The sequence below is a fragment of the Mauremys reevesii genome, linkage group 24 (genome assembly GCF_016161935.1).
Source record: "Mauremys reevesii isolate NIE-2019 linkage group 24, ASM1616193v1, whole genome shotgun sequence".
Lineage (NCBI taxonomy): Eukaryota > Metazoa > Chordata > Testudines > Geoemydidae > Mauremys > Mauremys reevesii.
The window spans coordinates 10854824-10872465 of NC_052646.1; the positions used below are offsets into that span (position 1 = coordinate 10854824).

General features: G+C 50.5%; 1 non-coding gene across 1 annotated transcript; it reads left to right on the forward strand.

Annotated features, from left to right (window-relative positions):
- The first annotated feature begins 8649 nt into the window (after positions 1-8649).
- Positions 8650-8835, forward strand: LOC120390778. The gene has a single exon (XR_005591141.1). It is a non-coding gene; the product is annotated as a U2 spliceosomal RNA (small nuclear RNA).
- Positions 8836-17642: the final 8807 nt, after the last annotated feature.

The window sequence follows — 17642 nt, forward strand, 5'->3', positions numbered from 1 at the left end:
CACCAGGATTCAGCTAACCAAGTAAGCACATTACTGACCAGAGGCGAGAGTACAAAAACACACAGATCTCTCAAGTAACCACAGGGACACTGCTCAAAGCGGTTACTCACCTTGTGCAGTAACTGCAGTTCTTCAAGATGTTTGTCCCTATGAGTGCTCCACTCCCTGCCCTCCTTCCCCTCTGCCTCAGACTGCTCCTTAATGGATGTTTGGGTGGAGAAGAAATTGAAGGCAGCTCACCACACACTCCTGTATAGCCTGGGTGTCCTCACAAGGAGGCATGGGGTGCATCCACAGGCTGAATGGACACTGGTTGTTGTTAGTAATGTGGAGTGTTGCTGATGCTGCAGCATTGATACTGCTGTTAGTATTCCTGTTCTTGGAACTCCGACGTCAGCTGCACTAGCAGAGAGTGCAGCATGTTAATTCAGCAGACCTCAAGTTTGGTGGCAAAGATGCTTGGCCAGGTTTAGTGTCAACAAAGCACAGTACTAGCCCACTGGTTCAATGGTTACAGATAGAACAACATATGTATTCTCGCAACAATGGTACCAACTCAGTCAACACACCAGAATGCGGTCCCCTCAGCATGTATAAAGATATCCCTCCTATGACTTCTCCTTTTATACACTGATGTATTAGACTCCAAATGTTGTTAGTTACCATCCTTATCCTTGTACCTGCTAGTTTGAACAGAGTATTGTCATCCATTAGCCTGTCATTCACTCCTTATCTTATGTGGGGTTCAATGTGTTCTTGTACGGTCTCTTAGGAATGTGTTTACCATAGAAGTTGCCTGTGATCTGGTTGAATGTGCTATCACCCGGGGGGGTGGGGGGCTGTAGGGGGATGAATGCCTGCAGCATTATAACAAGCAATAATGCATCCAGAAATCCATCTTGATAGTCTTTGAGTAGAGATGAAGGATACCTTGGATCTATCCTCAAAGGAAATGAAGAGTCTTGGTGACTTCTAAATTGTTTGGCCAATACCCTTCTAATAGCCAGAGTATGTAAGCAGGACTCCTGCAGGGAACAATGTGGTTTTGGGAAAAAGATGAATGGATTGACTGAGGTGAAACACCGATAGAACCTTAGGTAAGATTTTAGGGTGTGGTTGTGTAGAGACCTTGTCCTTAAAGAACACCGTGAACAGGAGGTCTGTCATCAAAGCTCCAATCTCCTCGACCCTAAAGGCCAATGTGATGGCTACTAAAAGGCGGTCTTTATAGACAAATGCAACAGTGAATAGGTTGCCATAGGTTTGACTGGAGGTCTCATAAGCTGAGTACCAGGATGAGGTCCCAGGTCAGGGTAGGGTTCCTAATCTGTGGATAGAGATTCCCCAAACTCTAAACAAACCTAGATGACAGCTGATGGGCAAATATAGAAAATCCTTCTAACAGAAGATGAAAGGCTGATATAGTGGCCAAATGGACCTTAACTGAACTAATTGATAACTCTGATTTCTTTAGATCAGCCGTTCTCAAACTATGGGTCAGGACCCCAAAGTGGGTCGTGACCCTTTTTTAATGGGTCTGGCATTGGCCTTGCTGAGGCCCAGGGCCAAAGCCAAGCCCCACTGCCCAGGGCCGAAGCCCTAGAGCTTCAGCCCTACGTGTGTGTGTGGGGGCAGGCTCAGGTTACAGGCTGAAACCCTTCCCAAGAGCAATGGGGCTTTGGCTTTTGCCCTGCAACAGGGCCTGGGCAGGCTCAGAATTTGGGCCCCCGTCCTGGGATTGTGTAGCAATTTTTGTTGTCAGAAGGGGGTCGTGGTGCAATGAAGTTTGAGACCCCCTGCTTTAGATCCATCAGATAATCCAGGAAGACTGAAAGTGGCATGAAATCAGGCAAAAGGTAGCGATGACAACACCAGTAGAAGAGCCTCTTCCATTTCTGCAGGTAACTAGTGTGGGTTGATCTCTTTCTACCATTCAGTAACATCTGTTGTACTTCCAAAAAGCAGGAGGATTCTAACCCTGTGAACCATTGGGGAGCCACGCCCTGAGGCAGAGAGCTGCTAGATTGGGATGAAGCACACGACCTGCATCCTGTGACAGGAGATGAGGAGCTTGAATGATGGTTGGTGTGATGGAACGCATCCCTGTTTTCACACACCCTATACAGTTCTGTACTAATCTTGGTACAAGGCATGCCTTGTGAGGTATCACTTGAAAACATAACTTGCTGATCAGTAATATCGTGGTAAAATGCATGTTGCAACATGATGTGTAAAATGATGAATGTAAGCTGAAATCATGACTGAAGTGGGTTCCCCAGATAAGTCTGGGGGGTGGATAAATCAGTTTCTCAAAAACAAAGGGCAAGATGATGCCTCAGCCCAGTGTCAACAAAGCCTATCAAGTGGCCATTCTTTGGCAAGAAATGAGGTCAGGAACAAAGAGACCTGCATCTTAGCAAAGAAACAGCATGAGGTCTCCTTCCTCCACCAGACCCCAATCTCTTGGTTCTCAGCTGGAAATGCTTTTCAAAGGGAGACTGAAACTATAAAAAGGAGGTGCAAACACCCCCAAGAGACTTCCCACCTGCTCATCTCATTCTCTGCACCTGAAAAGACAAAGGAAACAGCCATTGGCCTCTGGGGAAGGGGTCCTGTCCTGAAAGTTGGGTCAGTGATGCTGTTGGAAGCATGTGGTGAGAAACTTTGCTTTAAATTTAACATAGTTTGTTACACTAGGCAATAGAAAGTGTTTTACCTTTATTTTTCTTTATGTAGAGACTGTCCGGTTTGGCCAATGTACATGGCAGAGGGGCATTGCTGGCACATGATGACATATATCACATCATATCAGAAATATATCAGGAATTATCAGGAATAGTAACATATTATTAATATAACATATAATAGTAACATATTCTTATTATGATAACATATTTCAGTGGTAGCCCTGTTAGTCTGTATCAGCAAAAAAAAAACGCAAAAAAACAAAATGAGGGGTCCTTGTGGCACCTTAGAGACTAACAAATTTATTTGGGCATAAGCTTTCATGGGCTAGAACCCACTTCATCAGATGTATGAAGTAAAAAATACAGAAGCAGGTATAAATACATGAAAGGATGGGGGTTGCTTTACCAAGTGTTAGGTCAGTCTAATGAGAGAACTCAATTAACAGCAAGATACCAAGGGAGGAAAAATAACTTTTGAAGTGGTAAGAGAGTGGCCCATTACAGACAGTTGACAAGAAGTTGTGAGTAACAGTATGGAGAAATTAGTATTGAGGAAATTAAGTTTAGGTTTTGTAATGACCTAACCACTCCCAGTCTTTATTCAGGCCTATTCTGATAGTATCTAGTTTGCAAATTAATTCCAGTTCTGCAGCTTCAGGTTGGAATCTGTTTTTGAAGTTTTTTTGTTGAAGAATTGCCACTTTGAGGTCTGTTATTGAGAGACTGAAGTGTTCTCCTACTGGTTTTTGAATGTAATGATTCCTGATGTCAGATTTGTGTCCATTTATTCTTTTGCGTAGAGACTGTCCAGTTTGGCCAATGTACATGGCAGAGGGGCATTGCTGGCACATGATGGCATATATCACATTGGTAGATATGCAGGTGAACAAGCCCTGGACGGTGTGGCTGATGTGGTTAGGTCCTGTGATGGTGTCCCTTGAATAGAGACGTGGACAGAGTTGGCACCGGGGTTTGTAGCAGGGTTTGGTTCCTGGGTTAGGGATTTTGTTGTGTGGTGTGTAGTTGCTGGTGAGTATTTATTTTAGGTTGAGGGGCTGTCTGTAAGTGAGGACTGGCCTGTCTCGCAAGGTCTATGAGAGTGAGGGATCATCCTTCAGGATAGGTTGTAGATCCTTGATGATGCGCTGGAGAGGTTTTAGTTGGGGGCTGTAGGTGACAGCTAGTGGCATTCTGTTACTTTCTTTGTTGGGCCTGACTTGTAGTAGGTGATGCAAATACTCACCAGTCCATTCATCCAGACCATACTTCTTTAACTTGTCGGCAAGGATACTGTGGGAGACCATATCAAAAGCTTTGCTAAAGTCAAGGAATAACACATCCACTGCTTTCCCCTCATCCACAGACCCAGTTATCTCCCCATAGAAGGTAATTAGGTTAGTCAGGCATGACTTGCCCTTGGTGAATCCATGCTGACTGTTCCTGATCACTTTCCTCTCCTATAAGTGCATCAGAATGGATTCCTTGAGGACCTGCTCCATGATTTTTCCAGGGACTGAGGTGAGGCTGTCTGGCCTGTAGTTCCCCGGCTCCTCCTTCTTCCCTTTTTTAAAGACGGGCACTACATTAGCCTTTTTCCAGTCATCCGGGACCTCCTCCGATCACCATGAGTTTTCAAAGATAATGGCCAATGGCTCTGCAATGACATCTGCCAACTCCTTTAGCACCTCAGATGCAGTGCATCCAGCTCCATGGACTTGTGCTCATCCAGCCTTTCTAAATAGTCCTGGTCATCTCCTCCCCATTGTGTGCTGCCCAGTGCAGCAGTCTGGGAGCTGACCTTGTTCGTGAAGACAGAGGCAAAAAAAGCATTGAGTACATTAGCTTTTTCCACATCCTTTGTCACTAGGTTGCCTCCCTCATTCAGTAAGGGGCCCACACTTTCCTTGACTTTCTTCTTGTTGCTAACATACCTGAAGAAACCCTTCTTGTTACTCTTAACATCTCCGGCTAGCTGCAACTCCAAGTGTGATTTGGCCTTCCTGATTTCACTCCTGCGTGCCTGAGCAATATTTTTATACTCCTCTCTGGTCATTTGTCCAATCTTCCACTTCTTGTAAGCTTCTTTTTTGCGTTTAAGATCAGCAAGAATTTCACTGTTAAGCCAAGCTGGTCGCCTGCCATATTTACTATTCTTTCTACACATCGGGATGTTTTTTTCCTGCAACCTCAATAAGGATTCTTTAAAATACAGCCAGCTCTCCTGGACTCCTTTCCCCCTCATGTTATTCTCCTCGGGGATCCTGCCCATCAGTTCCCTGAGGGAGTCAAAGTGTGCTTTCCTGAAGTCCAGGGTCTGTATTCTGCTGCTCTCCTTTCTTCCTTGTGTCAAGATCCTGAACTCGACCATCTCATGGTCACTGCCTCCCATGTTCCCATCCACTTTTGCTTCCCCTACTAATTCTTCCCTGTTTGTGAGCAGCAGGTCAAGAAGAGCTCTGCCCCTAGTTGGTTCCTCCAGCACCTGTACCAGGAAATTGTCCCCTACACTTTCCAAAAACTTCCTGGATTGTCTGTGCACTGCTGAATTGCTCTCCCAGCAGATATCATGGTGATTAAAGTCTCCCATGAGAACCAGGGCCTGCGATCTAGTAACTTCTGCTAGTTGCCGGAAGAAAGCCTCATCCACCTCATCCCCCTGGTCTGGTGGTCTATAGCAGACTCCCACTACGACATCACCCTTGTTGCTCACACTTCTAAACTTAATCCAGAAACTCTCAGGTTTTTCTGCAGTTTCATACCGGAGCTCTGAGCAGTCATACTGCTCTCTTACATACAATGCAACTCCCCCACCTCTTCTGCCCTGCCTATCCTTCCTGAACAGTTTATATCCATCCATGACAGTACTCCAGTCATGTGAGTTATCCCACCAAGTCTCTGTTATTCCAATCACATCATAGTTCCTTGACTGTGCCAGGACTTCCAGTTCTCCCTGCTTGTTTCCCAGGCTTCTTGCATTTCTGTTTAGGCACTTAAGATAACTCGCTGATCGTCCCGCTTTCACAGAATGAGACAGGAGTCTCCCCTCTTGCACTCTCCTGCTCGTGCTTTCTCCTGGCATCCCACTTCTCCACTTACCCCTGGGCTTTGGTCTCCTTTCCCCAGTGAACGTAGTTTAAAACCCTCCTCACTAGGTTAGCCAGCCTGCTTGCGAAGATGCTCTTCCCTGTCTTTGTTAGGTGAAGCCCGTCTCTGCCTATCTCTCCTCTTTCTTGGAACACCTTCCCATGGTCAAAGAATCCAACGCCTTCTCTCCAACACCACCTGTGTAGCCATTCGTTCCACGATTCAACGGTCTCTACCTGGGCCTTTTCCTTGCACAGGGAGGATAGATGAGAACACCACTTGCGCCTCAAACTCCTTTATCTTTCTTCCCAGAGCCACGTAATCTGCAGCAATCTCGAGGTCATTCTTGGCAGTATCATTGGTGTGCCCATGTGGAGAAGCAGGAAGGGGTAGCGATCCGAGGGCTTGATAAGTCTCGGCAGTCTCTCCATCACATCGTAAATCCTAGCTCCTGGCAAGCAGCAGACCTCTCAGTTTTCCCGGTTGGGGTGGCAAATAGATGACTCAGTCCCCCTGAGGAGGGAATCACTGACCACCACCACACACCTCCTTCTCTTGGCAGTGGTGGCCATGGAACCCCCATCCCTAGGACAGTGCATCTCATGCCTTCCAATCGGTGGAGTCTCCTTCTGCTCCCTTCCCTCAGATGTATCATCTAGTCCACTCTCCGCATTAGTACCTGTGGAGAGAACATGAAAATGGTTGCTCACCTCTGTCTGCATTGCTGGTACATGGACGCTCCTCTTTCTTCTTCTGGAGGTCACATGCTGCCAGATTTCTTCACCATCCCTCTGTCCCCACTGCACAGCCTGCTCTGATTCTTCAGAATGTTGTGCCCATAGAAGCATATCCTGACGTCTGTCCAGGAAATCATCATTTTCTCTTATGCAACACAGGGTCGATACTTGTTGCTCCAGACCTCAAACCTTCTCTTCCGATATGGAGACCAGCTTGCACTTTGTACAGACAAAGTCACTTCTGTCCTGTGGAAGAAAGACAAACATGGCACAACCTGTGCAGGTTACAACAGCTGAACACTCACCTTCCATATTACCTTCCTTCTAAGAGATTCCTCAGCCGTTGCAGTAACTACTGGTGATATATGCCATCATGTGCCAGCAATGCCCCTCTGCCATGTGACACTAAACTGGGAGGAGTGGTAGATACGCTGGAGGGTAGTGATAGGATACAGATGGACCTAGAAAAATTAGAGGATTGGTCCAAAAGAAATCTGATGAGGTTCAGCAAGGACAAGTGCAGAGTCCTGCACTTAGGACGGAAGAATCCCATGCACTGCTACAGACTAGGGATTGAATGGCTAGGCAGCAGTTCTGCAGAAAAGGACCTAGAGGTTACAGGGGACGAGAAGCTGGATATGAGACGACAATGTGCCCTTCTTGCCAAGAAGGCTAACAGCATTTTGGGCTGTATAAGTAGGGGCATTGCCAGCAGATTTAGGGATGTGACCATTCCCCTCTATTCGACATTGGTGAGGCATCACCTGGAGTCCAGTTTTGGGCCCCACACTACAAGAAGGATGTGGAAAAATTGGAAAGAGTCCAGGGGAGGGCAACAAAAATGATTAGGGAGCTGGAGCACATGATTTATGAGGAAAGGCTGAGGGAACTGGGATTGTTTAGTCTGCAGAAGAGAAGAATGAGGGGTGATTTGATAGCTGCTTTAAACTACCTGAAAGGGGGTTCCAAAGAGGATGGGCCTAGACTGTTCTCAGTGGTAGCAGATGACAGAACAAGGAGTAATGGTCTCAAGTTGCAGTGGGGGAGGTTTAGGTTGGATATTAGGAAAAAAAATTTCACTAGGAGGGTGGTGAAGCACTGGAATCAGGGGCGGCTCCAGGCCCCAGCACGCCAAGCACGTGCTTGGGGCGGCACGCTGTGGGGGGCGCTCTGCCGGTCGCCGGGAGGGCGGCAGGCGGCTCCGGCGGACCTCCCGCAGGCGTCCCTGTGGAGGGTCCGCTGGTCCCACGGCTTCGGTGGAGCATCCGCAGGCACGCCTGCGGAAGGTCCACCGGAGCCGCGGGACCAATGGACCCTCCGTAGGCACGTCTGCGGGAAGTCTACTGGAGCCGCGGGATCGGTGACCGGCAGAGCGCCCCCCACGGTATGCCGCCATGCTTGGGGCGGCGAAATGGCTAGAGCCGCCCCTAACTGGAATGGATTACCTAGGGAGGTGGTGGAATCTCCTTCCTTAGACATTTTTAAGGTCAGGTTTGACAAAGCCCTGGCTGGGATGATTTAGTTGGGGTTTGGTCCTGCTTTGAGCAGCATGTTAGACTAGATGACCTCCTGAGGTCCCTTCCAACCCTGATATTCTATGTACATTGGCCAATCCGGACAGTCTCTACGCAAAAGAATAAATGGACACGGATCTGACATCAGGAATCATTACATTAAAAAAACAGTAGGAGAACACTTCAGTCTCTCAATAACAGACCTCAAAGTGGCAATTCTTCAACAAAAAAACTTCAAAAACAGATTCCAACCTGAAGCTGCAGAACTGGAATTAATTTGCAAACTAGATACCATCAGATTTGGCCTGAATAAAGACTGGGAGTGGTTAAGTCATTACAAAACCTAAACTTAATTTCCCCAATACTAATTTCTCCCAATTATTATTTACACTTTCTTGTCAACTGTCTGTAACGGGCTACTCTCTTACCACTTCAAAAGTTATTTTTCCTCCCTTGGTATCCTGCTGTTAATTGATTTCTCTCATTAGACTGACCTAACATTTGGTAAAGCAACCCCCATCCTTTCATGTATTTATACCTGCTCCTGTATTTTTTACTTCATACATCTGATGAAGTGGGTTCTAGCCCATGAAAGTTTATGCCCAAATAAATTTGTTAGTCTCTAAGGTGCCACTCGGCCTTCTGGCTAAGATAAGTGTAGTGTCTGTTCTTATCAGCTTAATATCTGATAGGTCCTTTATTTGAGGACTGTATATTAAATTGATTTTTGAAACAAGGGGAGGTGGTGGAATCTCCTTCCTTAGACATTTTTAAGGTCAGGTTTGACAAAGCCCTGGCTGGGATGATTTAGTTGGGGTTTGGTCCTGCTTTGAGCAGCATGTTAGACTAGATGACCTCCTGAGGTCCCTTCCAACCCTGATATTCTATGTACATTGGCCAATCCGGACAGTCTCTACGCAAAAGAATAAATGGACACGGATCTGACATCAGGAATCATTACATTAAAAAAACAGTAGGAGAACACTTCAGTCTCTCAATAACAGACCTCAAAGTGGCAATTCTTCAACAAAAAAACTTCAAAAACAGATTCCAACCTGAAGCTGCAGAACTGGAATTAATTTGCAAACTAGATACCATCAGATTTGGCCTGAATAAAGACTGGGAGTGGTTAAGTCATTACAAAACCTAAACTTAATTTCCCCAATACTAATTTCTCCCAATTATTATTTACACTTTCTTGTCAACTGTCTGTAACGGGCTACTCTCTTACCACTTCAAAAGTTATTTTTCCTCCCTTGGTATCCTGCTGTTAATTGATTTCTCTCATTAGACTGACCTAACATTTGGTAAAGCAACCCCCATCCTTTCATGTATTTATACCTGCTCCTGTATTTTTTACTTCATACATCTGATGAAGTGGGTTCTAGCCCATGAAAGTTTATGCCCAAATAAATTTGTTAGTCTCTAAGGTGCCACAAGGACTTTTTTTTATGATAACATAACTATCAGTGATGCCTGGTGCCATTGCCTGCTCAATGCTGAAGGTACCAAATGCCTAGATACTGATGACTGGGCACAAGGCATAGGTACTGATAGCTGGGTAGAACACAATGGTACCGAGGGCTGGGCCAGACTTGACAGTGCCCATCCTGAGGGTCTATGCTTGCCCTCCTTGCTTAAAGATGGTACCAAGGTCTTATCAGAGCCGCGTCCTTTTCCCTTGGCACCCCAGGACTTCATGGTCCTGCCAGTACAGAGGAGGAGTCCTTCGACTCAACAGTACCCAGCTGAGAAGTCAAAGCTTTGGAGACTGTAGATCTCACCAGCGACCTGGTCTTTTTTAGAGCTGGCTCCTTAAGGTGAGAATCCACACTCCTCTTTTTGGAAGCTTTCCTTGATGCTTCCAAAGTCTCCCCTTTCTTAGTAGAAGGTTGCAGTGAAGTAGAGGGGGTGCTCGATCTATCCAGAGACAAATGTGGTTTGCGTGGCAGGGTCTCTCCTGACCTGGCTCAGATGCTGGTCGAATGGAGCACTCCATCATAAACAGTCTGAGCTTAATCTTGCAGTTCTTCCTTGCCCTGAATTGAGACGGCCGCTTCTGGGGGATGTAGGACCCTCCCAAGCGACAGATGCACTTAGAGTGGCCATTGCTCACCAGTACGGCCTTTTGGCAGGAGAGGCAAGGTTTGAAGCCTGGAGAGCCAGGGATGCCCTGCCAGAAGAAAACAAGTCCCCGAGAGGGAAAGAGAAGAGAAAATTATCCTCTCCCTACTCTATTAACTAACCATAATAACACTCAACCTAACTAACTACTCCACAGGCACTGGGTTTCTCGGGGCCCCGGGGTGCTCAATCCCCTGCCCTGCCCTAGGCCCTGCCCCCAGACGCCCCCTTCCCCCAAGCCCCTGCCCTGCCCTGCCTCTTCCCACCCAGTTCCGCCCCAGGCCCCACACCCACCTCATCCCTTTTCCCAAGCCCCCACCGCCGCCTCACCTCTTCCCACCCAGTTCTGCCCTCTCCCCTAAGCGTGCCCCATCCCCATTCCCCCCTCGCCCCACCCCAGCCAAGCCAAGAGGTGCCGGGGCTCTGAACTGCCAGGCTCAAAGGTGCTGGGGCTCTGACCTGCCAAGTCCAGAGGTGCCGGGGCTATAAACTGCCAAGCCCAGAGGTGGTGGTGCTATGAATGACCAGGCCCAGAGCCAGCGTCCCCCCTCTCCTGTGTGCAGGGGGGCGGGGAGCATCTCTCCCTCCCACTCAGCCCCAGGGGTCTGGTTACAGGTAGGCAGATATCCTGAGCCCAGCAGCCCCTCCCTCCTGCCAGCCAAGTTATTTGCATTTTCGCTGACCATTTCCATCCCAGCCAATTGGTTCCCTGGATTCAAATTCAAATCCTCGGCCATTACAGGAGCAGGGCCCAGATCCTGTCCCAAAGAGACACAGTCACTCCCCAACAGGACCTCACAGCCGATATCCTGGAGAGCCCCAACTACCAGCCAGCCCGATCCTTCCTGTGTCTGCACAGGGATCTGGGCCATAGGTAGGGTGAGGGCCTTTATCCCGGGGACCTTCACCCAGGTCACTCAGCCCCTCAGCGTCTGCGGCTGCACCACCACAGTTCTCTCTGTCCCTGGGTCTTGCCACCCCAGGCAGGTCCCCCCATTGACCACCACCTTCCACTCCCCCTGGGAGTCCGAGGGGCCTGAGCCCAGGAGACTCCACGTAGACATATAGGCCGGGGCCAGGATTGGGAGCCTGTCCACCACCCCACCCATCTGGCTGACAGCGTCTATGGCCTTGGGACCCAGCAAGGGAGCTAGATACCGGGGCTTTTCCGCAGGGTCCTCTGGGTTCAAATTGCCAGCCTGCTCAAAGGCAGTGTGGTGGGCATCCACATCCCCTCCCTCCTTAACCGGGGCAGTAATTTAGTGTCAAGGTTCCCTGCGGAACTGGCAGCCCAGGGTCTATCCCCACTCATCCCTGGGAAGTCCCCTATGCCTCTCCGTTCCAACATTGCCAGTCCAGGCTGCTGCTTCTCCTGCTGCTCTTTCTCGGGCTCTCACTGTCTCTCACAGTCCTTTCGCTCTCTCGGACTCAGCTCCAATCCCATCCATCTCCGATCCCTGCAAGAAGGGTGCAGTACATCCCACCACTACCACCAGTTGTCACAGAGTCCCCGGGTGATGCTTTGGAACTGCTCCCCACAAAGCCAGTCAGGACTTTGGGGAGCATCCTCTCCCTTGGAGCAGACTGTCTTCCGGGCAAGAAGCTCACACGGCTTCACCTTCCTGGGTCTGACCTTGGAGCATTCTGCATATGCCCCTCCGTGCACTTCCCACAGCGAGTCCGCCCAGGCGGGGTCTTGGGGAAGCCAGAGGGTCCTGCACTCCCACTTCACAGTCAGACATGATTCTCAGCCAGCCAGTAAAACAGAGGTTTATTAGATGACAAGAACACAGTCTAAAACAGAGCTTGTAGTTACAGAAAACGGGACCCCTCAGCCAGGTCCATTCTGGGGCCCAGCGAGCCAGACAACCCCATCTGCCCTCACTTCCCATCCCCAGCCAGCTCCAAACTGAACCCCCCTCCAGCCCCTCCTCTCTGGCCTTTGTCCCAACATCATGGGGCTTTTCTAACTCCCATAGAAAGAGCTAGACATCAAAGGGCAGGTCCACACTCGAAAATGACATCGGTGCAGCTGCAGTGATGTAGCTGTGCCCAGGGCCAACCTTAATGAAAATGGTGCCCTGGGCGAAGTTGTATTTTGGCACTCCTGGCCCCACGGGCACACCCCTCATTGTCCCTGAACCCCAGAGCTCCCCCCCATTGCCCCTGATCCCCACGGCTCCCCCCATCACCCCCAGGCCCCACTGCCTCCCCCCAGTGCTTAATTGGTATTTAAAGAGATGCCAGGGCTGAGCCCCCCTACAAACTCGGCACTGGCTGGGCAGCTGGTGCTGCCCGAGTGCCCAGCCCTGAGTTTGGGGGGGGGGGTGATGGGGGGAGTGTGTGTTGTATGTTGTAGGGTAACCATATGTCCCGTTTTGGCCGGGACAGTCCCTTTTTTAAGCCCTGTCCAGGCTGTTCCGACTTTTTGGGGAAAAGTGGGCATTTGTCCCGTTTGCTCTTGCCAATTTGATCAGTTGGAAAGAGCACACGGGAGAAATCCCCACCTTTAAAAACCAGGGGGGTGTGGAGGAACATGTGTGGGGGCGAGCGGCGATGCCAGCCCTGTGCAGGGCAGAAGGCAGGACTCCGGCAGGGGGCAGGCAGGGCTGAGGTGAGCAGCAATGCCATCCCCAGCCTTGGGGAAATATGGGCACCCGAATCCGGCCTGCACCCTGCGCAGGGACGGAGGCTCAGGTGAGCAGCTTGAGCCAGCCCCGCGTGGGCGGGGGTGCTCGGATGAGTGGTCACCCTTGTGCATTGGGAGTCTGTGTGTGTGTTGGGGGGAGTGTGTGTGAGAGAGAGTGTGTGTGTTGGGGGGGTGTTAGGGGAGTGTGTGTGTGTGTTAGGGGGAGTGTGTGTGAGGGAGAGAGTGTGTGTGTGTTGGGAATATGCATGTGTGTGTGTGTTGTGTGTGTGTGTGTTAGGGGAGTGTGTGTGTGTTGGGGGAGTGTGTGTGTCACAGTGAGTGTGTCAGCACGCCATCTGTTTAAGAAGAGCGTTAGGAGCCTGAACAGCAGCGCCGGCAGCTCCCACTCCAGGTACAGAGGCACCAGCACAGACACGCTCCCCCTCGCCCCCACCCCAGCTCAGCAGAGCCCGGGTACACAGGTGGGAGGGAGGGGGACACCCTGACATCAGCAAACCTCCTCCCCAGCACACAGGAGCCAGGCTCCAGGTCCTGAGCTTGGCCAGGGCAGCTCCATGGGTGGGAGCAGAGGGGGGGCAGGAGCAGCATGGGGGAGAGGCTCCCCCATTTCAGCGGAGTTACCTGGCTGCTCCAGCTTGCCCTCTCCCCCTTGCTCAGTCCGTCCACCCTCTCCAGATGCTGCCACACCTGGCTGGCTGCCCCTAAGCCCCGCTGTCGGCAGGTCAGGTGGGTGGGATGGATCAGAACGGCGCCCTCTTGAATATCCACCCTGGGCTGCCCAGCCCGCCCACTCCTAGGGCCGGCCCTGGCTGCGCCGCTGTAGCACGTCTGGGGAGGATGCGTTAAGCCGATGGGAGAGAGAAACCTTCCCACCAACGCAGTGCTGTCTACACGGCGGGTTAGGGTCGCTATAACTACATTGCTCGGGGGTGAATTTGTCACACCCCTCAGTACTATGTTACCGCAGTGTGTGTGTAGTGTAGACCTTACCAGCGACTCCTATTGACTTCAAGGGAATTAAAGCAAGCATCCTGAGAAATTACTCTAAAAAGCTATAGCACAGATACAATTTTCTATTGGATGTTATAGGATGATGCAAAACACCTATGGAAAAGTGACTCTGTGACCTTTAAAAGTTTTAACTTCAGTAAAATATGACTCTGTTTTAACTTAGATCCATCAAATTATTGTACTGTAGCTAAACCCAAGGACAGTTAACCGTAGGGAAAGACGATTGCTTCTACATTAAGATAAATACAGTATTTCTATACTAAGACAATCTTTATGCAACTCTCAGACCAGGGAGACATGATTCATAGTTACATGGAAGTGCTCAGTTCTGTTTATTCAGTAATTTGTTCTTAAGCTAATGCTGATGTTTTAAGTGGTAGCTGGTAAACATGGTAAATAATTAAGTTACATTAAAAAAGGGTGATTAAATAATGAATGTAGACTGTATTTGTGATTTGGGTACATTGTAACGTAACCACCACTAACAATCGGTAGATCTACATGTATGATTAAGCCCCTTCCCTCCCACCCCTTACACCCCCAATAGAGAAGTCAAACTATGCCTATGCCTAGGGTGCAATTTGCTTGTTAATTACAGTCTTGTGCTTGGTGCTCAGGGCCTGACTCGGGTGGCCCCACATGTGCTGATGTTCCCAGCACACCCATGCAGTTTAGTTAGTGCCTCCATGGCCTTGGCTTCTCCTTGTCAAGGCTCAGGGCGCTTGTATTTAATGCCCATGTTGGTTTATTTAAGCATTGCAGAATTCACCTGATGGCCACCAAAGCCTGGCGCTGCAGCTGAGTGCAGCCCTCCGTCCCCGCTCCCATGGCCTTCCAAGATGGCATCTGATTGTTAATCTCTGCAGCCACCCTCAGCTACAGCAGCTTCCCTCCATGATGGGCCCCACTGCAGTCCTGAGAGCCCCCTTCCCCCTCATTTTGCTTCCTCCCTGTTTCTGGGCTAGGACAATAGGGATCCCTCTTCAGTGCTGGCTTGGGGGGGGGCGGTGATCAGGGCTGACCTAACCCTAGGCTAAGAATGCCTGTCATTTAACCCTCAGAGTGCTGTACAGGGGTAAATGAGAGTTGATCAGGGGCTGTGTCATCTGTCATTCTGTAGCTGTGGGGTTAATCACAGAATCTCAGCTCCTCCACAATAACTCCAGCCCTCCTGGTCACAAAACCCCCTTAGAAATGTGAGCAGAATGAGACCAAGCAGCAGGGTCAGCCTGAGTCTGCAGAGAGCCTGAAACAAAAGAGGTGAAAAGAGCCCTGTTCATTTAAATGGGGGGTTGGCTCTGAAACCTAAGGATAATTAAATGACAGTTGTTAACTGCTTCACAGCTGAACATTTAGCAGAAACATCCAGCTAGCGTGCTTATCCCACAAGCCTAACCCACTCCTCTGGGAACCAACCCCCCAAGGGTCCCTTCCCAGCTACCAAGCTCCATCTCCAGCTTAGCCTGTCTGCCATTTCCACGCTGCAGTTCTGAGTCTGGGATACAAAGATCCTCAGCATGTTGAAAGCTGAGCATGTGGGGAGATAAATTGACCCCATTTGCATCGCAAGATAAACCGCGGGGGTGCAGCCTTTGTTTGTACCTCCGATCCAGTAAAAACCTCCTGCAGCTGCTGCAGAATCTCCCCCAGCAGGGGCCCCTGAATCCAAGGATTTGGCTCCAGCCCTGAGACCCTGCTGCCACACAGCACTGGGCATTAACTAACTGGCCATGAATTCCAGCCCCTGCCAATCCAGGCCATGGCAGCACCATCCACCCGCCTTGTCAGCTGCAGGGAGACCAGCCTCCTGCTCAGTAAAAGCGTCTGCCCTGGGCATTGGGCACAGCCTGGGTCTGTGGTTTCCCAGATGGGCCCCACGCCCAGGTTGTGAGTGATGCGGAACCAGCCCCTTCAGTGCTGCCCAGCCTGTTCCTCCAGCCAGACTCAGCTGCAGCCTGGTTATTAACACTCTGCTGGGCCACCTGCTGCTCCAGTTACTGACCCAGCATGGAGCTCATTTTTCTGATTTAACCCTTAGAGGGCTGGATCCACGTGAAGGCTCTGAGCCAGCCACATGATCTGCAGCGTCTGTGATTTATCCAGCCCAGAATAGATCTGGTTTGATGAGAAGTGGCTTGTGGGGAAGCCAGAATGACTGTTGGGAGGCACGCCATGCCCAGCTCCGATGCCCTGGCAGCTCCTTGGCTCCACACTCCTCCTCACGGCTCACGCTCATGGGGCTTCACTCTCTGGGGGGCAGCTGACAATGTCTCATCACAGCGTTCTTCCTTGTTGCACCACAAGGCTGAGCAGCTTCTGGATCCTGAGCTCAGCAACAATCTGTCCTGGCCTCCTGCCCTCACCAGAACCCCCCATGGAGCCCCCCAGCAGCTGCAGACACAAAGAAATCCCCAAGGTCCTTGCAGCCAGGCCTGGGGGCACAGACCACCATGACCCAAGGTGCTCCAGAGCCAGGCACAGCATTGAGTTGCGTTACTGCAGAGCAATGGGCCCCCAACTTTTCATGTCATGTCCCCCTTACTCCTGTTCCCCCCAGGAGCTGGGGCCGGGAGTAGAACCGTGGCTGGGGGCAGGGCTGAGCGGGGTGGGGCTGGGGCCAGGGGCGGGGCTGTGAGCAGAGCCTGAGGGAGGGGCCGGAGTAGATCTAGGGGCAGAGCTGGGCTGGGTGGTGCTCCCTCCCCAACCCTGTGGGGCTGGCCCAAGCCCCCCTATACCCCACAAACTTTCCTCCATGCTCCCATAAGGGTGCATGCCCCACAAGGTGGGGACCACTGCCATAGAGCTTAGAGGCCGAGTGCTGGGCTGGGATCACACTGTGCTAGGCACTGTTCAGACATAGAACAAAGAGACGGTGCCTGCCCTGCCCCCGTACAATCCGTGTGTGACAGACCAACAATAGACTGAAGGCACTTTATTGAATTAAGTTAAATGTTATTGAGTTAGGCTTAATTCCTTGGGGGTCCATTGTGTTAACAATGCAGCTGGGGATGTGTTATTGTGCAATTCTATGCAGCTACCTTCTCTAGGACACTAATGTCATCTCTAGAGGGACAAGGTGGATGAGGTAATAGCTTTTATTGGACCAACTTCTGAAGTTTCAAGATACTCTATTACCTCACCCGCAGTCTCTGGGGGGATTAGGAATGTCAATGGGCTTAATGGAACAATACTGTGAAGCAGATTTCCTTGGAAGTACCCGGGGGTAAGGGGAATAATGGAAATCCCCACTTAGACTCCCTGTTGAAGCTATGCTGCGGGGAGGAAAACCCACTGTCTAATTCTCTGCTCCCTGACCTGGCTAAGGAGAGGACTAAACGCATGTGCTTGTTCCGAGCTGAAGCTGTGATGAGCTTGTGACCAGCAAGGGGAGCGCATGGATGGGGTGCGGAAGGGCTGGGGGCCCTCACATACCTGTAGGGTCTGTACTGCTTTTACTTTAAGAATCAAACAGGTTTGCACAGAAAGAGCTCTGTCATTACTTAGAATTGCTGACAATCGCTCAGTTCTTTGTCGGTCTCCGAAGAGGAAGCCAGCAGGTCTCCTTGGGCAGGCTGGCTCTGCTGGGAATAACACAGGACTTGGTTTACAATGGCGGCAATGGCGCCATGACACCAAGCCTACACTGGGAAGAGGCCCGTTACAGACCCATCCAAACGGCCGGGTCAGGCCCCTCACCCAGGGCAGTCCGGCGCCCAGGCTTTGCTGTGTGAGTGGTGCCCAGTCAGCAGGTCCTGCTCTCCTGTAGGGGCCTCATCGCCCAGCAGCAGGGCCAGTGGGTGCTGCCGGGCCGAGCAGGCTCTCGGGGGTTGTGTCC